Genomic DNA, 13,533 nt, shown 5'->3' on the forward strand with positions numbered 1-13,533 from the left:
TTTTCCTGAAACCTTTACTGTTTAAATCGGGTTTTGTGGTTTTTAATTTAAGTCATTCCTGGGACAGTTACTTTATCCCGTGAGATGGGTGTATTGGGAAATATTGGCAAAATTGTGGCTTTCCATAAAGGTGCTTTATTTTAAGAAAATTTTTGCAGGGTCCTGGCTTGGAAGAATGGGCAGAGAGTCTCTGTTTTATAGAGGCACTAGTCCAACTCGGGAGGGCCTGGCCCTCATGACTCGATCACCTCCCACAGGTCCTGCCTCCTATGCCATCATAGTAAGAGCTAAGATTTTCATGTGGATTTAGAAGGTGAGGGGCACAACTACACAACTATTCAGATCATAGCAGGAAGGAAATTGGATCTAGCTAACAGAGACTGGTTAATAGAACCGAAGAAAACGTTTTCAAATACAAACAGATGTGGATTCTTGACACTGGGTTTTGTTTTGTTTTGAATAGAGGGGCTTGGACTCAGGGGCATTCTACCTCCAAGCTAGGAGATACACCCACTCAATTTCTTTTTCATTTTGGAACACTAAGGGTTTGCTAAGGGTCTTACTATGTTGCTGAGACTGGCTTTGGATCTGTGATCTTCCTGTCTCAGCCTCCTAAGTACTAGAAGTACAGGTGTGCACCACTGTGCTTGGCTTCTTGAAGTTTTTATTATCATTCCTAATATCCTGTGGCACTCCATGGTAACCAGCCATATTCCTCACTCATTACTGGGATATTGAGAATTTGGTTCAGAAATCAATTAGCAGGGAGACAGTAAAGATCAACATGCCTTGCCCCCTCCCCCCCACTGGACTCTCTAAGCTCTTAGAATGAAAAGCAAAAACAAGGGTTTTCTCTGTTGTTTTTTTTTTTTTAAACAGGGAAAATTATTTGCTCTTGCAGAGATGAAAACTTTACATTTCCAGAGAAACTGCCACGAAATATGTTTATTCTTGGGCTCCCACCTTCAGAGACCTAGGGTTTGGCTGTAAATTGTAGCTTAAAGAATGTATTCACAGAGACAAATGCTAGTTCCCTCTCTAATTAGCAATGGCTTGTCTGATCTGCTGAAGGTGGAGGAGAGGTATGGGGGGAACCAGGTGAGGTGTGTAATATTTGCATGTTTGAGAATGAACGTCTTCATGTTGCTGCATGTATAGAACTCCATGTTTCTATTGATTTAGGCAGAGAGTAGTGAGCATTATATAAGGTGGTTCTGGATTTGTGACTGGCACAAAAATAATTCTATGTACTTTTCTATTTGATCTGCAGTCATTATTCAGGTTTAGAATACAATTACACTATATAACAGAATATACTATGTCAAATAATGAATGAAGAAAATTTGACCTAGGATAGAGGATGCGGAGCTATTTTTCACCGTCCAACGAAGAGCTTTAAGTCAAATCTGTCTATCAATGTGCATCTCTGATTTTTCCATCTGGGAAAAATTGAAATGCAGCCTTATTTGACTTAAAAAATCTATTAAGAAAAAAATCGAGGGAACTTTGTAGAAATTTTGAGGCACTGTTTGTGATTCAAGCAAGCAGGTCTTCTATCACAGCAATCTAATCATTGCAGTGTCCGGACAAAGTGCCCACAGGTGATCAGGCTGCGTGTCTGTTCTGTAATTCATGCTTTGAGTTTTAGTATGTCTCACTCTATCGAGACAAACTGGAAAAATTCAGTTCTGCACTACTTAAACCATGTTCTCACCTGAACAAGGAAAATTGGGGCATAAATATCACTGGGTTGTTAGTACTATCAAGAATCAAAAATAGGCGGTCATTCTCTAAGTGGAGTTATGTCTTAAAGTTAAATGCACCACATGGCAATTAGTCATATAAATTATCTGACCAATAATTTCTTCACTTGTAAATACAGTTTTCCAAATCCTTTTCTGGCACAGGTGGAAATCTGAAGTTCATTGGGGAGAGGGTTTTGGAGTCCAGAGTTTTGAAATGGAAGAACTTCATATCCGGTTTTTATTTGGAAAACTTGTTAAGGTGAAGATTATCCAATAAGTCAGGTATAATGCCACAGTGAGAACATGAAGATAGACAGAAGATTCCAGCCATTGGTAGAGAACAAGAAGTCCTAATTTTTAAGTATTGAGGCAGTTAGATGGCCCAAATTTTAGCAAACAAGGCTCCGTCTGAAGACAGGTGACAGGGAGAGCATCCTTTGTTCTCAGAGCCTGTTGTATTACTGCTGATGGCCAGGTGCTCATCTGGGCTTGGGGATGAATATTTATCTTAGGGGTCAGCAGGCTGATGGATTCCAGATGGGTGTCTCCTTGGACACACTGGGCCCCATGGATGAAAACAAATGTCTCAAGCTATCATGGAATCTGAAAACACTTTCTTTTCTGTCTCCATATACCCACAGATAGTACAAAAACTGGAGGAAAAAGAGAAGAAAGATGGCAATAGCATTTCCTGATTTGCTTTCTTGAGCCAGCTTCCCAACTAAGTCACTCAAGCAATCCATGGAATGAATGAAATGTTTTCAACAGCAAAGCAGCCCATGAGTGGAGAGAGGTGGTGGGAGCAAAAACTAAAACATCATCCCCAAGCCAGGTGTGGTGGTGCATGCTTGTAATCCCTGCACTTGGGAGGCTGAAACAGGAGGATCACATAGATTTGAAGCTAGCCTCAGCTACTTAGTGAGGCTCCACTACTTAGTGAGTGAATAGAAAGCCTCTGGATTCCATCCCAGTACCACAAAGAAAGAAAGAAAAGAAAAGAAAAGAAAAGAAAGAAAGAAAGAAAGAAAGAAAGAAAGAAAGAAAGAAAGAAACTAACTAGGGCTAGGGGTGTCGCTCAGAGGTAGAATGCCCCTGGTTCCATCCCCAGTACTGCAAAAAAATTAAAACATCATCCCCAGAGCTGGGTATGGTGGTGCATGCCTGTAATCCCAGTACTTAGGAGGCTGAAATAGGAGAATCACAGTTTTGAGACTAGCCTCAGCTACTTAGTGAAACCCTGTTTGATTATTTAAAACATAAATAAAATAAGGCTGGAATGCAGCTGAGAGGTAGAATACTCCTGGGTGTTCAATCACCAGTACCACAAAATCCATAATATACATATAAATACACACACACACACACACACACACACACACACACACCACCACCACCACCACCACCACCACCACCACCACCACCACCACCACCACCATCACCACCACCACCACCACCACCACCACCCCCAGCCAGTCCCTGTGTTCCACAGGGAACTGTCCCAATCCTTCTGTCAAAGCAATACCATCTAAGGCAATTCATATTTTAGGTATTCATTTAAGTTAAAAACTTTGGAAGCTTCCTAAGTTGTTTCTGCAACTAGCTGGCCAAATTGAAAGATCAGATCCAATATCATCTTTGATGGAATAGTAATCCCAGGGCATCAGATGTATTCCCTACAGTGCCGACAGCACCGGCATGTGAGTTTATCCCAGAAGGAATCAGGCTACCATTACACTGCATCTTTCTTTCCTCCTGGTTTCTCCTACTCACTTATTCATCAGATGCTTTTTTCTTCCTCTCCTTTCTTGCTTTCCATATATCTATTTGAAATATGTCTGAAGTAAATCCCAGGGCTCCCTGGCATATTTCTGCTCCTGTAAGCATGTGTACAGTTTCCATCCTCATCTTTCCACACAAGCAATGTTTAAATGTCAGAGAGAAAGGGCTTTATTGTATTTTGTTTCCTTTTTTGCCAATATACTTTCAATTTTTTCTTATCACAGTTAGATGCTGGGCATGGATTCTCTTTTAAATGTTCTTTCTGAGGCAGAAAGGTAACGGAAATTTCAAATCCTAACTTTACCAACCATTTGCTATTTGACCTTGAAAATGTGACTTAAATTCTGTAAGCTTCATATTTCTCCCTTTGTAAACTAAGAATAAAAAAAAAACACACAGAGCAAAGAGAAGTACTGCTTTTAGCCCCTAGCATGCACTGGACAGTAGTGGCTAGCCATTGGTTCTATGTCCCTTGTTTTTCTATACAGACAATTGAACCAGAAAGGTCTTATTATTTGATTAGAAATATGAATTTCTTATCAATCAAAGTTATCTGGAGATCCTCTGAACCACAGAGCAGGAAAAAGGAGCCAATAAAAGGTTTTCTTAGTCACTATTATAACTGCTATGATCCAAAGACCTGACCATGTATTGAAGAAGAAGGAGAAGGAGAAGGAGGAGGAGGAGGAGGAGGAGGAGGAGGAGGAGGAAGAAGAAGAAGAAGAAGAAGAAGAAGAAGAAGAAGAAGAAGAAGAAGAAGAAGAAGAAGAAGAAGAAGAAGAAGAAGAAGAATAGTAGTATATTCACTCACGTTTTATTTGGAGATTTTGGATTCAGTTCATGTGAGGCCGGGGATCTCAGATCTCAGAGAATGGTTGCAGTGGAAAGTAGAGAAAGAAGGAGAATACACAACTGTACTTCCACATAATGGAGGACAGAAGCAATAAAGAGCAAGGGAGGGAAGGAAGAACCATATATAATCTCTAAGGCCAAACCTCCAGGGACTCATCCTCTCCAGCCACATCTTGTTGGCTCAGGGCATCACCCAGATAAAGTCATTTCACTGCTACCTTGATTCCATCAGGATGAAGGGGACATTCTACAGCCAAACAAACCATTATAATATTCCTCTGCTACAGCTATCTCAAAAAAGAAGCTATGGGCAGTAAGATAAACTCTTTTTCAGACCCAAATAATCAACCAGGTGGTTTCAAGACACAAAATGATGCTTGTCTTTTGATAAACTCCCAGTAATCAACTCAATATATGCAGCATGCTCAGCTTGGGGTCTGGTACCTGGCATCCTTGTCTGGTTTGCAATGGATGAGGTAGTAGGGATGGTTATTATCATGACTTTTTCTAGGAAGCTTTTGTCTAGACCAAGTCAAGGCCAGGTTTGGGAGTATTTCCTTTTCTGTCTCTAGAATCTGCCCACAAATTAGACATTTAACATATAGGTGGAGGGGCCGGGATGTAGCTCAGTGGCAAATCACCTGCTTTGCAGGTGTGGTGCTCTGGGTTCGATCCCCGGTTCCAAAAAAGACCAAAAAAAAAAAAAAAAAAGAACCCCTTTAAAATATAGGTGGATATTCTAGGAAGTGTGCCTCACATAATTTTTAGATTTCTCCCCAATTTCTGTTCCAAGGAACTTGAAAACTAGAGTATCATTAAACTTGGCTAAATCTTGCATTAAATTATCTACAAATTAATTTTTAAACAAGGAAATACAGTCCCTGGAAGTGGCCATGATTATTGATTCATGTATATTCAAGAGCCCTGGGACAGAAAGAGATGTACCCTGCATTGGAGTGTGCTGAGCGGCCATGACTAGACCGCTGTGCATTCTGGGTCATTAATATGGGAACACTATGAAGATAAAGGGGGCTTTTGGAAAGTTGCACTCCAATCCCCCACTCCAGGCCAGTTTTTCTACCAACATACTTCTGTGATTTCTCCAGTGCAAAATTGAAGAATTGACTATTAGAGACTTCTCTATTCATTCAAGTATGGTTTCCTGGAATCTAGTCTGTTTAAACTCAAATTCAGAAACATTTATCACCCTGTCACAAGGCAGTTGACAGCTGGGATACAAATGCTCTAAAAATACTTGCAAAATGATGCCTGCACATGGTCCTTGAATCCCTGTGATTCTGCATTTGCAATGTGCTCAATTGCGAGCCACAGTGGCCTTACACCTTTATTTTTTTCATTATTTTTTACTAAAAATACAAGCAGTGTAATTACGCAGGTATTTTCCTCCTACTTTGAAATTGATTTTTATCTTTATGACATTTCTGGCACTCTTCTGTTACTTGGGGTCACCCCACCCTTATCTACTAATAGCTCCCAGGCCCTATGTATAAACAGTTTTGTTGACCATAAGCCCATATACAAACCACACAGTGTGAACTTACAGAATAGCTCTCTTTTTTATTGAAATACCAGGGTGAGTGGGAATTAATTTAATACTCTCCTAGATAATCATATTTTCTTGCAGCATCTTCACCATGTGTCCTATACACGTCTGCATTTTTAAAGTGAGAACCTAGCAGATTCTAAAGTTTTTAAAATTCTGTGATCATCACATGTGATACCCTCTTAAGGAGGTGAACTCTTCTTTCATGGCTTCTAGCCACTAAACCTAAAAGGATCCCGTTGACTCTGTGCTTTGAGGGAAAGTCATGAACAGTCTGCTGATTGCTTTACAAATAAAACTTCTAGTGCTGAAAGACCACTGAGGGTGTATTCACGTGCATCTTGGTTAAATACACAGGTGCTATGCCCAATTATAAATAGTCTATTAAAAATCATCTGTACACCATCTTTAAACCCATGTGTGTATGTATGTATATGTATATGTGCATGTGTGTGTTTACAGTTTCAACATTACTTAATATTTAATGTTCTTCAACCTTATCTGATGTTACATTTTGACTTCCCTCTTTGATCATATATGAGATTAGCTACCTTGGTAACTCTATATTTTCACAAATCAAGTTGTAAAGCATATACCACCTTACATCCTTGGATGGTACTCCCAACAGTACCACCTAGGTAGAGTCATTTATGAAACCCTCAGACAAGTCCTTACCTTTCTAAAATGGTCATCATTTCTTTTCTTCTCTGTGTTATAAAAGAATTGAGAGTCACAGGGATGTGTACATTTGGCCTTCATGGCAAAACTAAAAAATTTGCATTTAAGGAGACACTATAGAGCCTCAAAATTTTAAACTATGCATTTCCTTTGCTTTAAATTATGTCTGCTAATTTATTTTCTCCTGCTTTTTCAACAATGTGTTCTATTTCTTTCAAATGCCTATTTTATATAGTTTCATAAAGAATAAAATTGAGCCTAAAATACCATAAACTCTACATACTCCACCTGCATTTTGACCTTTTATTGTTCTTTTTTTTAGATTCAAGCCTAACACAATTGCTTTTTACCAAAATATCGAATCCCATTAATTACAAAAGTAAAAGTGTTAAAAATAATATAGTGCTCAAATTAATTAATTAATTTTGTGACACTGGGAATTGAAGACAGGGGCATTTTTTTTTGTGTGTGGTACCGGGGTTCCTGGAAGCCCTTGTACTCTGGGCTACACTCCCAGATCTATTTTATATTTTTGAAACAGGGTCTCTTAGGCCAGCGCGGCTGGCTTTGAACCTGCGTGATCCTCCTGTCTCTGCCTCCCAAGCACAGGGATTACAAGCGTGCACCACCACACCTGGCAACAGGGGCATTTAAAAAAAAATTTTTATTAGTGCATTGTATTCATACATCATAATGAGTAAAATGGTAAAAATAATAATAGTAAAAAACTTGTGTACACATGTACACATCACCCAGTTAATCCCTACCCAATCCCCACCCCATTCCTTCCTCATCCCTCCTTCCCATGCTTGGTTTAGTGGTTGACTTTGACATGTTTAAGTACATCATGTGCTTTAGAAAGTTTCCTTTTCCCCCATCCCATATTCTCATTTAGGTTGTCTTGTTTGCTCCTCCATAGGATTTCCTTTTTCATCTAGAGTTCCTCCTATGACCCATTCCTCCTTAGATTCCATATATTAGGGAAGTCATCGATTTCTTGTTTTTTGTGACTGACTAATCTCACTTAGCATAATGTCCTCCAGTCCCGTCCATTTCCCTGAAAATGATGTAATTGTGTCTTTTTATAGCTGAGTAAAATTCCATTGTATACATATCCCACAGTTTTGTAATCCATTCATCTGTTGATGGACATCTTGGCTGGTTCACAGTTTGGCTATGGTGAATTGTGCAGCTATGAACATAGATACACATGCATTAGTTTGGTAGTTTGATTTTCTTTTTGGGGGGGTAGATACCCAGAACCTGTATTGCTGGATCAACTGGTAAATTTGTTCTCATTCTTCTGAGGATTCTCCATACTCTTTTCCAAAGTTGTTGCACCAATTTGCAATCCCACTAACAATGTTTTAGAGTTCCCACTTCTCCACATCCTCGTCAACAATTATTGTTGTTTGTGTTTTGAATGGTTGCCATTCTAGATGGAGTTAGGGGAAATCTCAGGGTAGTTTTGATTTGCATCTCTCTGATTGCCAATAATGTTGAGCAGTTTTCATGCATTTACAGACAGCAGTGTGAAATTAAGGTCAAGTTGGTGCAGTGTTGAGCGCTCATCCTGCCACCTGGTACCACCTGAATACTGGTACCACTGAGCACTTTGAATACGTTTGTGCAATGCTCCACTAAGCGTATGTCGGTGACTGATAATTTCCCGGTGTCCTCTTGCCTTGTAATATTCATCAGAGACATGAAATTTGAAGATAAAATGGAATTTAAGGCTTCAGTGAGTTGAACATCTTTATTTTTGTGAGTGGCTTCCTAGAGTACATGATGGCTCTGGAGGAAACTGGACCAGGCTTTTACTTTTAGTTCTAATATCAGTTACCATAACTATTACTTGAACTCTGAGTAGACGTTTTGCCATCTAAAAAATAGGAGTATTAGAAGCCCTTTAATCCCTAAAATTGTTGACAGTGTGTTATAAACTCAAGATAAAAGTACTTAGAATGGCACCCGAGTAAACCTTTAATACACTTATTTTTTAGGAGTAGGGAAAACTAAAGGCTTCAAGATATTTTGCCATGAATCAAAGCAGGTTAGTAGAAAAATAACTATTAATTAGAATATTGTCTGGAATCCTCTTTTATTGCAACTCATAGCCGTAGCTTCATGTGATCCTATGGTCCTGGATTATTTTTTTAAATATATCAGGATGACCTAGGGAGCAAGTAGACCTTCTTGGTACATAGAGCTTAAGATGTAGGAGCAGCTAGGGACTGTCTACTTCATGGGCACTCTGGCTCACCCCTATGCAATGCCAAATCACTTGAGCAGTATGAAGTCTTGTGTGCATCAGGATGCCTGCATGGGAGAGAAGCAGCAGGACTTTATCACGTTGGTCATTGTGATTAATCTTTCCTTAAGACTCTGCCATATACCAGGCCTGAAGCTACATAGTTTATGTATATTATACCAAATTCAATTCTTAGAGCAAATCTGTGAAATAGTTGTCATCATATCCATTTTAAAGCTGAGGAAAATCAATTATGTGACTTGTTTAGATTCACACAGTAAGGTTCTAGTTTATCTAACATGAAAACCCATGTGCTTTCCTTTGGGAAGCATTACATAGACACCATTGCACACCTGCCATTATGACCACAGCCTGAGCATGATCCTATGCAGTGTTGCAAAATTCAAAATATGAAATGCTGGGCCATTCACAGGGGGGGATCCTGAAGCTTAATAAACAATGCAAACACTTTCCAGGACCTACACAAACCAAACCTTTTGCCCCAATCAATTGTGAATGATTGAGGTGGATGGCATGTTTAGATAACCTGTATTCATTTTCTGTACTTTCCATACTTAATATAACTAAGAGAAAAATCCCGTGTCCCTTACTTATCAAAGGAAGGCACATTGAGGGTTTTTCTTTTCCAAGAAAACTGAGATGAATAGCAGGCTTTAGTTGGGAGTTTTCCCCAGTAACTATCACTGTGACTTCCCAACTATGCCATAAATGAGACATCCATTAGGCCTCAAGAACTTGGAGCTAAAGACTATGTGGTTGTGATGGCTGTTTAAGCGGGTCTGGATGTTTAAAGTTCTAATCAGACATCTAGTCATTGACTTTACAGGCATTTTTGCTTTTGATGAGTAAATATGCAATTCCTTAGGGGTGAATGTCAAATGTTCATAAATAGACATCTGAAATATCCATGAGCAATACTTATTTATAGAAATAATTTATCTAGATTCTCTATGTGTGTTTTCAGCCCCAGTACTTATCTATAACATTATCTATCACTGCACAGCATTCATATATCCACATGTACCTTCTCTTTATGTGGCTAGAATCTATCTCTCTGTTTTCAAATCTTTAACTAGTGAATACAGTGATTCGCCTTCTCCTGGATGGCAACATGGACTTCCTAAGTGCCAAGTCCACCCATACTAAGCATATTGGCCAGCCATTTGTCCATCTACTGTTTTTTTTTTTTTTTCATGTCCGTCATCAACTGTTTGTCTTTCTGCCTACAATGTCTTTCCAGGTCATTGTGGGCTTCCTTCCTCTCCCCAACTTCATCTCCCACATCCTTCTTTCACTTTCTTCTTCTGAGCATTTCATAAATATCCTCATGGGTCATGGGTATATATCCTCAACTCAACCCACAACTGTTATCTAATGCTGTGGTCAAAATGGTGATATATACAGTCACATTGGATTAAGAGATGCAAGTTCATGTCATACACTTGATTTTTATGGGTGTGCCATTTAGAGCTAATTTTAGAAATGATTTAGAATACTTCGTCTGGAGGACTTGATTTTAAATACAGTACTAATCTTACTGTTTGGGTTTTCTTTTAGATGTTTATGTGTTCCACCAATAAATGCTTGTTTGATATGCAAAATACTTCTTTAAGGACTTATTTACATAAAGGACAAGTCTCAAGCACCTACTTTGTGTGGTGACTATGATTTGCATTTTCCATCTTGCTTAATCCTACAATATGTCTAAGAAGTAGGTACTGTTGTAACTTTATTTTCAAGAAATAAGAACAGACTATCATAGATGTTGATGATTTAGATAAGAATACTTAAGTATTCTTATAAAATATGTCTAAGAAGTAGATACTGTTGTAACTCTATTTTTATGAAATAACAAAACTGATTACCATAGAAGTTTATGACTTGGATGAGAATATATAAGTCAGATTCCAAGCCAAGTTCTTCTGAATCTTGACTGCTTAAACCCTTAACTGCTCTATCCTCAGTACCTAGAGAAGCACATGACACCGTAGAGTGGACCTGCTATCTGTGAATTATTTTCATCTTTGAAGTTCTCTTATTTTAATTGTTACATATTGTCTAATGAAAAAATAGTTGATTTAACCTTGTAGATAAACCTGATAGTCAATTCCTGAGTATGAATGAGGAGTTAATAGTTGGTCATTTCAAACATGTTGGTCTTTTCTCAGGATTACAGATAGTAGATTGAAGTAATTAATAATAAAAGCTATAATTAAAAAGAACTAACATTTTTGGTGTGTTCTCTATATGCCTGCACATAATATCAAATACTTGAATTCTATTACTTTGTTTGATACTTAAAACAAAATTTCTGAACTAGGTAACATCATTATTCAATTATATTAATGGTAAAACAGAATAAAAGAGAAGTGTAAATAATTTGCCCAAATTCACATTGATAGAAACTGGGCTCATTTTCTTGTTCCTGTTGATCTTCTTATGGTGCTGGGTATTGAACTCAGGGTCTTGCACACACTGAGAATTCACCCTTACTCTGAGGTACCTCTCCAGCCCTGCATAGGAACTATAAAAACAATAGGTTGGACCATGATATAGCTCCAAAGCCTTCACATCATTGAGATAATTCCTAAAGTATTCTTTATTTCTAGTGTGAATATAATGGTGACTGTATCACCTAACTCTGAGCACCATGAGATACAATTAGAAATTATTCTTGAGATGGTCTTTGCACAGAGCTCAGACTCAAAGGACAATCGTCTGTAGAAGCTGCAAGACTTCAATTTCCTTAGAGCCTGAACCATACCTAGCTCATTTTTATTTTCCAAGGTGCAACCAGACAGTGTGCTGTTGCCTCAGGATGGTGCATCACAGATACCACTGAATGAAACTGAGGAGTGATCATTGACTTTCTAGAGGGGTCTTCATTTTCTGACGAAATCTATAGGTCTCCAGCAGCACTTGAGATCTAGGGCAGCTGTGAAATTACTTCATAAGTGCTCTTCTATTCATTCAGTAAAATCACTGGACTCCCACAAACTCCATTCTCATAAAGCCCCATTTCTTGGAATTTTATTGAGTGACCTGAGGGCAGAAGTAAGATAGGCACAGCCTTCCAGCTTCCATGGCCCCCTGCATGGGTCTGCTAGAAGAACAGAAAAAGCTAGAAATCAAGGTATCAGGAAACTAGAAGCTTCTGAATCATCCTCTCCCACTTCGTTACTGCCTCATGCCCACAAGAGACACAGGAAGAGCATAGATTCCAGTGGTTGGCAGTAGGTTTGCTAACATTTTCCAAAAGACAGAAGAGCATGTTCATCGACATATACATTTGTCTGCATACACATATACAGATGTATACATGCATAGTATGCATAGTATGCCTCTCTCTCTCTCTCTCTCTCTCTCTCTCTCTCTCTCTCTCTCTCTCTCCCTCTCCCTCTCCCTCCCTCCCTCCCTCCCTCCCTCCTTCCCTCCTTCCCTCCCTCTAATAGATGAGAAGGACAATTAGTGCTGAATGTGCTCAGGACTACTGGGCACACTCCTTGGAATGAGCTTATGAATAGATACCCCTGCTGCAGGACCAGGCACCACAGCACAATCTGTAGTCGTGTACTGCCAACAAAACTGGATACCAGCATAATACATTCATAATCAGGCCCTGATCAACAGCTTCTGTGTTTGGTGTCTGCATTTAATTCTTTCTCACTCCTCAGCTGGTATAAAAAAAAGGGGAGAATATAATATATGCAATTATATCTATAATAAGATACAACATAATTACACATATATGCACATATGAATCAAATACAAAGAGCTATGACAATTATATGTATACACACATATATGAGTGATTATAATAATTTAATGAGAAACTGTTCCTGAGATTACATATAAAAATAAAAATGCCAGGAGATAGAGATAGAGAGAGAGAGAGAGAGAGAGAGAGAGAGAGAGAGAGAGAGAGAAAGGAAAGCCATATTGCTAATACAAAGGGAAAGAAGGGAATGTCTCTGTTGATGCAGCTTCAATACTTTCAATACTTAATAATAGTATGATGATGCCACAGTGCACTAGGAATTCACTCTTTCCTGGGCACTGAGTTCAGAGTGGTCTGTGCAACGTCTTTTTTTAATCCTAGTACCATGGCACAAAGGTGAGCTTCACTCTAGTCCTTTCACAGATATAAAACTGATGCTCAGGAAGGCTTAGTAATGTGTCCCAAGTTCATAGTTGGCAAATAACTAAGCTAGGTTTGTTAGGCTTTGGGATGTTTGATCCCAAATCAACCATGAAGTTACAGTAAACTGTCTTTTGGAATCAAATCGGACCTAGGCAAAACTCAGAAGCTGATACTTAGGAAGTTTTCAATTAGTTTCCATTTCAGATTTAGTCCTCTGGCTGACAATTTTAAGTGGAAAGTCTCATTATCCTATTACATAGATTAAGAAAACAAAACAGGGCACAGCATTTCTTTAACTTGTCTATCATCACACAGCTAGGAAGCATTGATGATGGAATTTGGAATCAAGTATGTCTGATTCCAAGTCATTTTAGTGTCCACAGAACACCTGAAGGATGAAGGTTGAGAGCTCTCCTTTTGTACATGGTCTGATAAGAAAGACTCAAAGGCCTAGAGTCAACATAAAGTAGCGTTTCAGGCTGACCACTTCATTTCTCTCTCA

Source organism: Muscardinus avellanarius (genome assembly GCF_963383645.1).
Source record: "Muscardinus avellanarius genome assembly, chromosome: 3".
NCBI lineage: Eukaryota > Metazoa > Chordata > Mammalia > Rodentia > Gliridae > Muscardinus > Muscardinus avellanarius.